Here is a 13,654-nt window from a genome sequence, read left to right on the forward strand (position 1 = left end):
GGGAGTCCACCGCACATCTCCCCCCTTAGCAGGTCTGCCTCCCCAGCCCCCCAGCCCAGCCTGGGCCAGAGATGCTACTGCTGAGGTGCGGCTAGGTCCTCCGTATAGTGTGGGCTACAGAGTGGGTGGTGGTGCAAGGGGCTTTCTTCCGGGGACTCCCCCATCTGGAGGAACTGGAACTGGGGAGCTGGGAAGGGAACCTTCCAGCGGTAGAAGGAATGGGGGTGATCCGGGAGAGGGTAGTCCTGGCCATGCCTCATTCACTCTACTGACATCCTTGGCAAGAGTTAAGGGATGGGTATGAAGAGGCAGGGATCTCCTCTAAAATGGGGGAATCAGAGAATTTAAAAGATGTGCCTGTTTAGGGGTGTCTTCTTGTACAGTGGGGATATGGAGCTTAGGCATATTTCAGAAACAAGCTAGAGATTCCTTTGCATATATGAGGAATGAGATGCTTGGGTGGGAGTGGTTGGCAAGAAGGGGTTTATAATGAGGATGTCAAGTCTGCCATGCTTGAGGCCCCACAGTGGACTTCAGTGCTCTCCCCCAGACCCAGGACATGACTGAGAGGGATGCAGTAGGGACGCTGACACACTGGGTGAGAAATTTGATTGTGTGATCTGTCCAGAAGGAAGCTCTGGGGGTTAAGTGATAGGGCAACAGAGTGGTGGTGGGAAGTTGCTGTGCAGTGAGGTTGCACAGGAGCACTGTGATTGCTAGTGACCTAGAAAAGGGTCTTGGGTGAGGGTCAGCCCAGGTGGTGGCCAGGGCCTGGTTAGAGACCCACCTACCCCCTGCTGAGTCAAACCAGGGAGCACTTGGGTAGAAGACATTAGACCAGAGAAAGGGTGCTCCTTCTGGGAGCTGCAGAAAGCCCTTCCCTGGTTGTACCTAGACTTAAGGTTGAGAACGGGAAAATTTGGGTGTCTGGGGGAAACTTGCCTTTGGGCATTTGGGATGGAATTCCAGGGAAAGTTAAGTGACCTTATTTTAGAGGATGTTCCCCACTGCCCCACCTCTTTCCTGAAAACCCCGGGCATTGCTCTCTGCCCCTGGAACTGGGAGAGAATAATCTGTACCCCGAAGGGGCATAGAGACCCCAAGAACAACAGATGGTATTTAGGGGGATGTCCCAGGGGCCAGTGTCCTGCCTTGCCCACATCCTAACCTCCCAACAACGCTCTACTCTTGGCCCTCTGGAAATCTGTGGGCCCAAGAGAAGGCAGTTGGGGTCCCTTTGCAGTGCCCATCAACTCCAATCCCCTTTGCCTGGGTCCCCCACCCCCATCACTCCAGAGCTGCAAACGTGGAAGCGGGGAGTCCCGCCTCCCCCAAACCATCCAAAATTCCGTTGCCTCCCCCCCCCCCGCCCCTCTCCACGCCCTCCCCCAGCTGGTTTTGTGCAACGAAGGCAAAGGAAAAAAAAAAAAGACCAAGGGAACAGAAGGGGAGGGAGCCACGTTGGCCGTGGGCAGCCAGGATGAGCGGTGCGGGTGGGGCAGCAGGGGGGAGAGCACAGGGGCTATAATTAAAGGGAAAATATAGAGTTTCCGAGAGGCAGGGCTGCAGACAGCAATGGAGGGATGGGCCTTCATCAATTATCCCCACCATGTGGCAGCAACTTGCGGCCCAGGACCTGCCCCCGCCTAGTGCCAGCGACTACAGGGCACAACAGCACTGGGCTGTTGAGATGGCAGTTCCTGTCCCCCCCACCTTGTGGGTCAGAGATAAGGAGCACCCCTCCCCAACAGGGGAGAAGGATTCTGTTCCTCTGCCATGGCTGTCTGGGGCGGTCACCGGCTCAGGATGAGAGTTGGTGTGACCTGCCCACCTCCCTGGCTGAGTTCTCGAAGCCAGGACTCCAGCCTCCAATCCCCTCCCTGGGTGCTCCTGGTCCAGGCTGTCTCAAGCCTGCCTTAAAGGAGAGATTAAGCCTCAGATGACAAGGAGGAGTTGTACATCTTGGGCCTGGGGTTCTGAAGGATGTCTGGGGACCCCTGGGGCTGGGGGTGGGCTTTGTGTGTGTGTGTGTGTTGTGTGACAGTCAGTGCCCCAACATCCAGTGTCAGACCTCTGCCCCAGGAATTGTGGGCAGAGGCTTTCCAAGCATTCTTTACACGTGGCATTGAGCTGAGGCCCTGGGCCTCCTCTGCCACTTTCGACTTGAAACGCTTGGCGGGCGCCCAGCCCGAAGATGTGTCTTTAATTTCTGCAGCATGACAGTGAGAGGAAGAATGTGCTTGGGGTCTCCTCCCAGCCTGGCTGGGCCTCCTTGGGCTTGAGACTTGGGGAAGGGGGGCGGGGAGGGATGAGGGAGGGCGCTGGGCGAGGGGAGGAGACGCCACCTCATCTTTAGGAAACTCTGAAGCTCTGGCTTCTTGTGGAATGTGAGACTTAGTCCGGCATTTGGAGTTGGGGGGGAACAAAAGCCAAAATCTCCCCCCACACACACCCCCAAGTAATGGTAAAGTCATCAGCACTTAGGAGAAAAAAAATTCCTCAAGAAGAAAAACAGAAAGAGGAAAGTGCTGAGCTCTGAGTTCTCTCCCTCTCCAAATTTCCCCAAGTGCCCTCCTCCCGTGAGAGAGGAAGCAGGCCTGTGACCCCCAGGTCCCCCTTTCCTCGGGAGCACCCCAAGCTCCCAGTCTGGACTCTGTGATGTGGGATTAGGGAGAAGTAGTGCATCTGGTGGTGGTGGTGGTGAGGGGGATCAGCCCTTCCCAGCTGCTCTGAAGTTCTTGCCTTCCCTCTGCAGTCTGACCTTCCAGCATGCTCCTCTCCCCCAACCCTGGCCCCAACTGGTGGTTGGAGAGAGGGTCCCTAGGAGAGGGTTGAGGAGAGAAGGGGAGGAGGTCTATGAGTGTGGCTGAAGAGCACAACTGGGTCTCCACAGGTCCCCATCACAGAGCTCTGCTCTGGTCCTACCCCTCCCTCTGGGGAATGTCTGGGCCAGATCTCAAGGGTGTGGGGTCCTCTCTCACTCCCTCTGTTCAGCCTCACAGGGGCTGGGCCCTTGGGTCCTCAGCTAAGCTCCTTAGCTTCCAGGCACAGCTCTGCTTTTTCTCAGCCTCAGCCTTTGGAGATGTCCCTCTGTCTCTTCATCTTTTCCAGGTTTATTATTATTTTTTAAAGATTTTATTTATTTATTCATGAGAGACACACAGAGAGAGGCAGAGACATAGGCAGAGGAAGAAGCAGGCTCCCTCTGGGCAGCTGGATGCGGGACTTGATTCCAGGACCCCGGGATCACGCCCTGAGCCAAAGGCAGATGCTCAACCACTGAGCAACCCAGGTGTCTCTTTGTCTTTTCCAGGTTTAGAGGGAAGATGAGGAATGAAGTTTGTCCATGTGGACTGTTATATATCTATGAGACATGTGGTCAGAAAGGTGAGAGCAACCCTTGGGTGTCTGAGTCTGAAGCTCAGAGGGAAGACAAACATAGGCCCCCAGATGATGGTGTGGAAGGGGTGGTCTCCGGAGCAAGCATGGAGGGAGGAGAGAGGAAAGGCTGGGACACAGCCTAAGGACCTCCAGGCTGAGGAGGCAGGAAGGGGTGGAGGAGCCCCTCTGCACAGGAGACAGGACAAGAGTGAGAATAGAAGGGCAGAGAGGAGAAGGATGGTGGGTGTCATGTGTGCAAGGGAAAGTTTTTCTAGAAGGAGAGAGAATTAGATGCTGCAGAGAGAATTAGTACGATAAGGGGCAAAATGCTCCCTGGGTTTGGCAGCACAGTGGTGATTAGTGCCCTAAGTTTAAGTTTTGGTGGAGTGATGGGTGATGGAGTGATTCAGTCAGACTGAAGGAGGCTGAGGAGCAGGTGGGAGGCCAGGAAACGGGGTCAGAGTGCACACAGCTCTGAGGAGCAGTTTAGCTGTGAGGGGAGATGATTAGATGCCCCATTCTCCCTCCTTCCTGGTTCTTTCTTCCCCTGCTCTCCCCCACCCCCACTCCTGTCTGTGTGTCTGTCCCCTGTCTCCTTCGTCTTTCTCTCCCATGGGACTCTGGTTCTTTTGCCACCCCTCCTTCTCCTGAGCTCTTTCTCTGAGTCCCTCTTGCTTTTGGCTCTCCCTTCCCTCAGGTCCCCACATCTGGGCCCAGCTGGCACCTCATTTCTCTTCTCTTGAAGAGAAGGCTTGATTTCTAGTCCTGGCAGGTCTACCCCATTCTTGGTGGGGCGTCCCCCAGTCCAAGAGTGGGGAGGGGAGTGGAGCCAGAGGAGCCAGGGAAGGGGCTGGGATGCCCGGCAGGGGGCGGGGGGGCTGGACTGTAACCCATCAGTGACATTAGGGCTCCCCAGGCCCACTCCAGCCACCTCACCAGGTCCCCAATGGGTCGGGGGGTCGTTGCAACTGAGAATAAGGTGCTGAATAGGCTCTCGCTTCCACTCCTCGATGATCTCAAGTGAAGAGTCAACGCTCATCTTTCCTGCTGGAGCCTGAGCTCCTGGGCCAGGGACCTGGCTTGATCGCACCAGGTTTGGGGGCAGAGCAGGTTTCTTTGAATTGTGATTTGCCCCTTTCTGGTTTGGTTCCGCTCTGTACCTGCTTTAGCCCCCTTCTCTTTCCCTGCTTCCTTCCTTTTTCCTATTCTCTTATCCCCCCACCCCACCCGCATTTCTCCAGCTCATGTATTTTTCCTTCCTTTTTCTTAGATCTTTTTCGTTTCCTTCTCCTTCTCGCTCTCCTCTGTGTCTGGCCCAGGTCCCAACCTCTCCACCCACACTCTCCTCCTCCCTCCCTCTCTTTCTCTCATATTCTCTTCCTTCTCTTCCGGTATCTCTTGCTCCTCCATCCCTTCTCCCGGGCTGTCTCCCTAGGCTTCAGGGTTAGCCTCCACCCTCCACGGAGAGGCCAGCCGCCAGCCAAGGGGGCAGGGCCTGGACCCAGGGGCCTAGGGGGCGGGGCTTGGGCTGAGGGGGCTGAGGCTTTTGTCACAGCCAGACATCTGGTCCAAGTGCCTAGGAGGTGTGTGCAAAGGCTCCTTTGAAGCTTAGATTTGAAAAGAAAAAGAGCAAGGGGTGGGAGGAGCCTCTGTGAGATGGAGGCACCTGTCCAGAGCCCATCTGCTTCCTTCATCCTCACCCCCACCCCTACCCTCATCCCAAGGAAGCCTTGGCCACAGGTGTCTGGTGTCGTCCTCTTCTATATCAGCCACCAGTTCTTCCTGGAAAATCTGGGGTTCTGGAGTTTCTGGGGTGAAGGTTGAGTGGAAGATGGGGGATCCCAGTCTTCTCACTTGTACCAGTCCTGGACAGAGCACCCCTTTGGACAGAGTGTGACTTGGACACAGAAAGGATCCAGAATTGTTCATTCACCAGTATTTATCCAGCAGGCATTTTGCACTGGGGCCTGGCCAGTCAGAGCCTGCTCTCATGGAGCTTGGGTCTGTTAGAGACAGACCTGAATGAAATCACATGAACAAATATGTTGTTGCAACTTGAAAGGTCGTGAAGGAAAGGAACACAGAGCTCTGAGTGGCAGGCATCCCAGGGAGTCATCCCTAGACCTGGGGGCCCAGAAAGGCTTCCCTAAAGAGATTGGCAGATGAGCTAAGGGACACCTAACATTAAGAGTAGATGGTAGGGTGAGGGTTTGCAGTAAGTGTCATGGTACCATAGTACAAAGGCTCTGGGGCAAGAGGGAGCATGGCAAGTTCTAGATGCCTACAGAACCCAGAGAAGACTGGGGTGACTGGAGCACAGGAAGCAAAGGCTAGGAGACCAAGGAAGCCACACCAAGGGGTTCAGTCTGTTCCTTACAGCTCTGGGCCCCAGTAGAGGGTTTGCAGCAGGGAGGGACACAATCAGTTCTGTGCTTGTAGAAGATGGTTCTAGTCACTTGGTGCAGTAGTACAGATGGGAGGGCTATGGTAGAAGTTGGCCACTGCAGGGCGGAGAGACAATGAGAGCCCAGGCCAGGTCAAAGGGGATGGAAACAGAGAAGAGAATGGATTCAGGAGCCCTTTGAGAGGCAGAGTTTATAGGCGCTGGGGTTGGCAGATGTGGGAGTGTGGTGGTGAGGAGCAGGGATGATTACTGGTCCTCTGAGAGACTGGATGGCCTGGTACCCTGGAAAGGAGGAGATTGGGCGAGGGCCCCACGTAAAGGAAGAATATCCTGAGTTTGATGCCTATTGCAAACACTCTAGTCAATTCCATGCAGTGGATGGTTACCGCGGACCTCCTGAGGTCAACCCCATGCTGAGGAGAGCTCTGGTAACAACAGCTCCTGTCCTCAGACAATGGGGAGTCCAGGTGGGGAATAAAAGACAGGAATGTCTCTCATCCAGGGCAGCACTGGCTGTGTGATTTTGTGTCAGTTTCTCCATCTCTTTGATCTTCATCTCCCCAGTATGTGGAATGGGTAGCAGTGAGACCAGCTTGCTGGCCTGCATCATGCTCGATCAATGGAAGCCTCCAGAGAGATGCAAGGGTGATGAGAATGCCAAAGGAGATGAGGCAGGTTTAGGGGAGGAGCTGTTTTTGAGCTGAGCCTTAGAGGTGAGGCTTTGAAGGCAGGGTTGGAATGGGAGGGAGGGCACCGCCAAATCTAGGAAACCTCCCCCTAACCCCAACAGAGCCAGAGGTGGTGGGGAGAAGGCCTTGGGCAGAGGAAACATGGAAGGTGAGGCTGAAAAGGTAAGCTGGGGCCAACTTCTAGAGGCCTGGAATTCTAGCAGAAGAATTTAAAATCTGTTCGGTGGTCATGGAGAGCCAATGACTGCTTTTGCACAGGGTATGGTTGTAAGCCTTTTGCCAGGGACTTGCCTGGAAATCTTACACCTCGTTGGCAGCAGAGCTCAAGTTAGAAGGCTGAAGCCCTTGGGAGAGAGGGGGAGATGCAAGGAAAGTGGGTGGGATTTGTATGTCTCAGACCATCAAGGAAACACAGCTTGGGAGTGGGCAAAGAGGTAGACCAGATGACCCTTCCAAAGTTGGTGTTCCATTGTTACCAGATCTGGAAAGTTTATCCTCTTTCAAAGTGGGAATGTGATACAACCACAGATGTTTAGGTAGAATGACTCTTTGAGCTCATTCTGCCCTACTCTCCCCCTCCTTGCACAGATGAGAAAACTAAGGTTCAGAGTAGGGAATTGACCTGCTTCCGGTCACACAGCTGAGCTTGAGGGGTCAGAGGTAAGTTCCCTGGTGCACTTCAAGATCCTGGGTGGCAGTGGCTTCTGGAGGGCTGGAGGGGCCAGGAAAGGAACTGGGGGTGGAGGGGTCAACACCTACAGAGATCTTACATGATACCAGTCCAGGCTTGGGGAGGACAGGGCAGGAGAGTTGTTCTCCAACTCTCAGCTGAGCCGTGTGGCCAGAGGGGGAAGGGAGCCTGGTGGGCAGGGTGGAACTGCCACATGGAAGAGGCTTGATGGGAACCATCTGGCCTGGCTGGAGTGTGGGCTGCAGGGAGGGGAGGAGCAGGAGCTGGGAGACAGGCCATGGTGGGCGGGTGGATGGCGGGTTGGGGCTGGGAGTGGCCGGCCTGGAGGCCCCTACCTTCCAGACTGCTGCAGCCCAGATGCCTTCACAGCCACAGCCTGGCCCATCCAACCCGCTGACCTCATTCCCAGCTCCCCTCCCTCGCAGGCCCCCCTCTGCCTGCCACGTAGACTAAAGGCTTTACTGCTTCTTCTGCTGGGGGGAGGAGGAACTGGACATAGGCACCCTGAGCCCAGCACTCCACCAGGTCAGGCAGACCTGGGAGGGAGCAGTCGTGTTTCCTGGACCTCCAGACCACTCTGGGCCTCAGTTTCCCCTCCCCAGAGATGAGGCCCAGCAAATGGAGGGGTTTGGGGTCACAGGAGGAGCATGGCAGTAAAGGAAGTTAGAGTGGGTAAGGACTAAGGGGGGGTCTGTAGAGACCATCAAAGCCAACCCCCTACTCTTTAGGGCAAGAAGGTGTGATTTCCAGTCCCAGGAAGGGGTAGAGGCAGAAAGTTCTCCTATTCTCAAACAGTTCTCTAGAAAAGGAGTTCCCTGAAGGTCGGGGAAGGGGGGTGTCTTCTGTGGCATGCAGCCTTCATTGCTCCTTCTGCCTCGGGAGTGTAATCTGTGGCTAACATGGAAGTGGAGGGGCCCATGGTCTCCCTTCCCTAAGGCACCTCTCAGTGACCTTCCCTGAGCCTCTCTGGGGCTCTTTCTTGACCTTCCGCCTTCCCCTCACCTCCCTGCCGCCCACCCCCCCTCCCCCCCGGGCGGGGGTGGGGAGGCTGGGGCCTGGGTCCTCTCCGGCTGCCCCAGCTGAACAGAGGGCTGTCCTGCCGCCTCTCAAGGCGTTCCGGGCCCGTGAGTCATCGGGAATGTCTGTTCTGGTTGCAGCTTCCCTTTCCTGGCCATGGACCCTCTTTCCCTTCCTCCCCCCCTCCCCCCCATCTCAGGACAGAGGGTGCTCTTCCCAGGCAGGGGGCTCTGGAGGAGGAGCAGGGAAGCCACATGCAAGACCCGGTGAGGGCCTGCTTAGAGAATTCCTCCAGATTCCACTTAACCCCTCATAGACAGAATTTCCTGTCCTCTTTCCCATTGCCCAGGTGGGGAAACTGAGGAGGGACAGGTGGGGGGGGGGCAGAACTTTGGTGGGCTCAGGCTCCTCCCCACTCCATTTTAGGGCTGAGCTTGGCCAAGCTGAGAATGTGCCCCAACCGCTTTCTGAAGGGCCCTCCCCACATTCGAGGCTGCAGCTACGTCATGGGCTCCAAGGATGACACGTCCCGGCTGGCTGGGGTGGCAAGTCCACGTCTGCAGGAAAGGGGGAGGCCGGATGCTGGACCCTTCCCACAGGGGCCCTGCACCCTGCGAGGCTGCTTCTTGCCCTCCTCCTCTACTGTTTCTGGGGCAGCGCTGTCCTGCCTCCCCCCCCCATCCTCCTCCAGCTGGGGGCCACAGGGGAGACCCAGAGTAAGGGCAGGAATTAGGAAGATTTCCCAATCCTCTTCCTTCAAAACGTATCTTTCTGGTCCCCTTCCTCCTCATCTCCGCCCACCCCTGCCCCCCCACCCCGGCCTCCAGTCCTCGGTTAGTGGTCCAGGGACCCAGGGTCTAGTACCCGACTTGCCCAGGGACTGGGTGGACATTTCATTCCTGAACCTGCTTTCCCATCTGCAGAACCGCAGTCTGGTCCCTGCCGGTGGTGTTGCTCTGTGATTCTGTATCTTCCTGGTCAGACAGACAGACACTGGGGCACAGACACACATACCGCCTCACACACGTTGACTCACACATTCCGGCAAACATTCTTTCACACATAGAGCTGCGCGTGCACAGGAGCCTCTGCCTGCCTCGGTTCAGCTGATCCCCATACTTCTATGTCCCTCTCCCTAACCGCCCCTCCTTTCTTCTCTCATTCCTATCACCCCCTACCCCACCAGCGCCCCTTTACATTTTCCCACTCTTGGTTCTCCTCCTCCTCCTTCTGAGGTCACAGGCAGGACCAGGGCAAGCAGGAGCAGTGGGAAGGGAGATCTGACCCTGCCAAAGATGATTCCCGCCACCTACTCAAGTCACCTGCCTCCTTGTGAAGTTCCGGGTGGGATGGGGTATGAGAGGGGTGGGGAACAGAGCCCAGAAAAGCTTATTCATTCCCAGCCAGCTGGGGACCTGTCCCCCGCCTCTCATTCCTGAAATTCACTAACATTCACTTTCAAAAATATCTGTCCCACCGACATCCTGGGCCTCCTGTAAATGTGATTATTTTAGCAGCTTGCGCTGGCTGCTGTGCCTCAGGCTGCACCCTTCGAGGAACTTCTGCCTCAGGGAAACTGGTCAGAGCTCAGAAAGGACGGTTCCAGGGCATGAGCTATCTGTTGGCCAGGAAAGACATGGGAATTGGGCAGCGGAGCGCACCCCTCTGACCCAGCCCGACTCAGGAATAACCACAAACATCTGTACCAGGCTGTGCCGTAAGCACTTTACACATTTGAACTGTGTACCCCTCACAAAGGCCTCTATGGGGGTGCCATTCTCGTCTCCAGTGTCAGAAGAGAAAAGAGAAGCACAGAGAGGGTAAGTCAGTTGCCTGGAGTCACAAAGCTAGGAAGTGGCTGAGCTGGGATTCACACCCTGGCAGCCTGGCTCCAGAGCCCACAGGCTTCACCGCTACTGGACAGGTCCAAGGGACCCAGGGTGGATGCCAAGGGATGCCCTCCTGCCTTGCCTGAAGAAATGGCTCTTTGCACAAACATTCACACTCCCTCTGTGCCCATGTATGGGAAGGATCACAGTGTCAGGTGCCTGGAAACTAGCCATAGGGACCATGGCATCTGGAAAAAGCTCTTGAGAAGTGCCGTTTGCTGGTGGCACCTCACACATCATCTCATCTGATCTTTATGACAGCTCTGAGAGGTCAGTCTTAACACCTCTCTTGTAGAGATGAAGAACCCGAAACCCAGAAGGATTGAGGCGTGGCTCCGAAACACCCTTCCTAGAGCTAGGAGGGAACCCAGGTGCCCTGAGTGCCAGATCTTTCCATTCCCTCATGTCTCCTGTATTTGCAAATCCACACAACCACCAGACACGCAGAGCCACGTACCACAGACCACATACAATATGGGAAGAATTACAGCCCTCTGTCATGCTTCCAGGGGTGCTTGGCTCCTCCTCACTGACAATCCCCTGAGGAAGGTCTTATAAATGTTCTGTAGGTGAGGAGAAGCCCCTTGCTGGGGACCCCCCACCCCCATCCAGGAAGTGCTGAGGCTGTGACTAGATCCCACGCCTGCCTGGCCTGGCCACAGAGCCAGCACTCTTCCCACTGCACTCCGCCACCACCACCCTCACCGTGATCCAGCCCAGAAGCCCCCCCTTGCACACACCACATCCACACTTGAACATACATGCAGATAAGAGATGCAGAAAAATCATAACCCATGACACACCCACATAATATAAACTGAGTGAGTTGGTGTTTTCTGTATGCCAGACACTGTCCCAGGAGCCATATACATGTTAGTTCACTGAATGGCCACAACAATCCTATGATATAGTTTTTGTTAATAGCTTTACCCTCATTTTCTGGATGAAGAAACTGAGGCTCGGGACGGGGGGGGGTGGTTAAGTAACTTGCTCAAGGTCACACAGCTAGGAAGTTATGAGGCTGAGATTTGAACCCAGGCTCTCACCATCATGCTATGACCCGTTCTCAAAGATTGACCGGGTACAACTCATTCAGCTGGTCAAGAACCACTACATACTGCCCTGTTGCGCTCAGCCCTGGGCCAGGCCCTCAGCACACTGAGGGGAATGGGTCCTGCCCGCCTTCTCCACCTACCTCTGCCCAGCTCCACACAGCAGATGAAGGCTGCGCCCACTCTCACCCTCCTTCCTTCCCAGGGAGCCACCTCCCTAGCCAGCTAAGACATGTGGATTTTGGCTCTAGTTTAAATTTGACACCTAATGAGGGAAAACATTGGGGTAGTGCCAGAGCCTGAATGAGAGCACCGAGGCAGGGAGATGCAAATGGGGTCAGCCAGCTGGGGGCCAGGGCTAGGTCAGCTGGGGGTCAGGGCTGGAGTGGGGGCTAGGGGCGGGGGCGAGGGTAGGGGCAGGACAGGGGTCCTCTGCTTCTGCCTCTTTTTTTTGGTCTTACTCTCACCTCTTTTCTGTATCCCTCCATCTCAGATCTTCCCCTGGCATCTCTGGCTGGTTCTCTCCCTACCCATCTCTCTGTGTATCTATCCTGTCCTTCCCTGCCCCTTCACTGCTTGTCAGTTGCTCTTCATCCTTGTGAGGACAACAGATCAGAGGCATGGTCACCCACCATCAGAACAGATATCCATATCTGAGAGGGCCCACTTCCGGGGGACCCATCAGATCGGTCCCAGGACCCTTCCCACTGGTTTCTTTCTACAAAGGACACAATCCTCTCCTCTTCTAGTCTTCCTCTCAGTCTCCTCTCCTCAAATACCACCATCTGAAAGTCAGTCTAGACATCACTAGTCTGCACATCTGGGATGTATCCTGCCTCCCCCTTCAGACTGTGTCCCTCCCATCAGACAGGAGGCTCCCAAAGATAGGGACTATGTCTCCTTATTTAGAGAAGGGCTCCCTGAGGGCAGGGACTGTGTTTGCTTACCATATTGCGGTTCCCTGAGGTAATAACCTGGGTTTCCCCCATCAGACTGGGAGCAGGGCCTGTGTCTCCTCTTTCCTCTGGCTTCTCCTGGGGTTAACTTGGGTTCTGTTTTGGGGAGTGTTTAGCTGGGATGAAGGGATTGAAACACCAACCAGCTTCTCAATCTCCCTTCAAAGTCTGTTCAAATTTTAATGTTTCAGTGGTCCCATCCACTCCAGTGAGCCCAACTTCAGATCCCTCCTTCCCAGGTGGGTCCTTACTTTCTTGGAGAAGCTGGAGATAAGGAAGGACAGGAATATGAATATCTAACATTCCATATGGAAATCTGTGGGCAAGAATCCTACCGATCACCCTCATTCTGAACATCCCAACCCCACCTAATATCCAAGCTTGGCCTCTTCCTGGACCAGAAAACCCTATCTTCCTCCTCATTTCTGGAGATATTTAGAATTCCCCTGTCTGATGGGCTTCTAATGAAATTTTAAAAATTGCCCTTTTTAGGGGCACCTGGATGGCTGAGCATCTGCCTTCAGTTCAGGTTGTGATACCGAGGTCCTGGGATCAAGTCCTGCATCAGGCTTCCCTCAGGGAGCCTACTTCTCCCTCTGCCTATGTCTCTGCCTCTCTATCTGTGTCTCTCATGAATAAATAAATAAATAAATAAATAAATACAATCTTTTTTAAAATATAAAAATAACATTTTTATTTTGGAACAATTATAGATTTACAGGTAAAGTTGCAAAGAAAGCATAGAGTTTCCATATACCCTTCATCCACTTTCTCCTAATGTTCATAGCCTACATCACCATGATACATTTGCCAAAATGAAGAAGCCAACGTTGGTACATTACTAGTAACTAAACTCCAGACTTTATTTAGATTTCACTAGTTTTTCTACTAATGTCCAGGATCCCATCCAGGGTGTCATATTGTATTTGGCTGTCATGTCTCCTTGGTCTCTTCCTACAGCTTCTCAGTATTTCCTTGTTTTTCACCACCTTGATAGCTTTGAGGAGTCCATATTAGGTATTTTAGAAAATTTCCTAGTGTTATTTTTTGGCCGCTAAAGCCTTTCTGCAGACAAAACCTTATGCAGAGCCCTAGCACATGAGCAGATAGTAGTGGAATTATCCCGGTCACAGCAGTGATGGGCAAGGGTGCAGGATGAACCTGAATACGGATCTCCATGCAGCCCCTTGAGAACTCTAAGAAACCCTTAAGGTGTCACGGAACCCCATTTGAAAACCATTAATTGAGGCCAAGCTCTGGTCTGTCCATGCTTTTATTCTGTAAAATCTTGGACAGATCATTATAGACTCAGGCTCACATACTTCTGAGGATGGTGCCATCTCTACTTTTCAGAGCAGCTCCGATGGCTGGAAAGGCCATTGAAATCTGCCCAGTCCCAGCCTCTGCTATAGGCACCCTCGGGGGGTGCTGTCCCGACACACCTTCCATAGGACTGAGACACCCATAGGACGTTGCCCAATGGAGAGCAACGTGGGAGACCTTTGGCTCCCCAGGCCTCTCCAAGAATCATTGTCAGCCAAAACGATTCACTTCACCAGGAGTCATGCTCCCTCC

Source organism: Nyctereutes procyonoides, unplaced genomic scaffold (assembly GCF_905146905.1).
Source record: "Nyctereutes procyonoides isolate TBG_1078 unplaced genomic scaffold, NYPRO_anot_genome, whole genome shotgun sequence".
Classification (NCBI taxonomy): domain Eukaryota; kingdom Metazoa; phylum Chordata; class Mammalia; order Carnivora; family Canidae; genus Nyctereutes; species Nyctereutes procyonoides.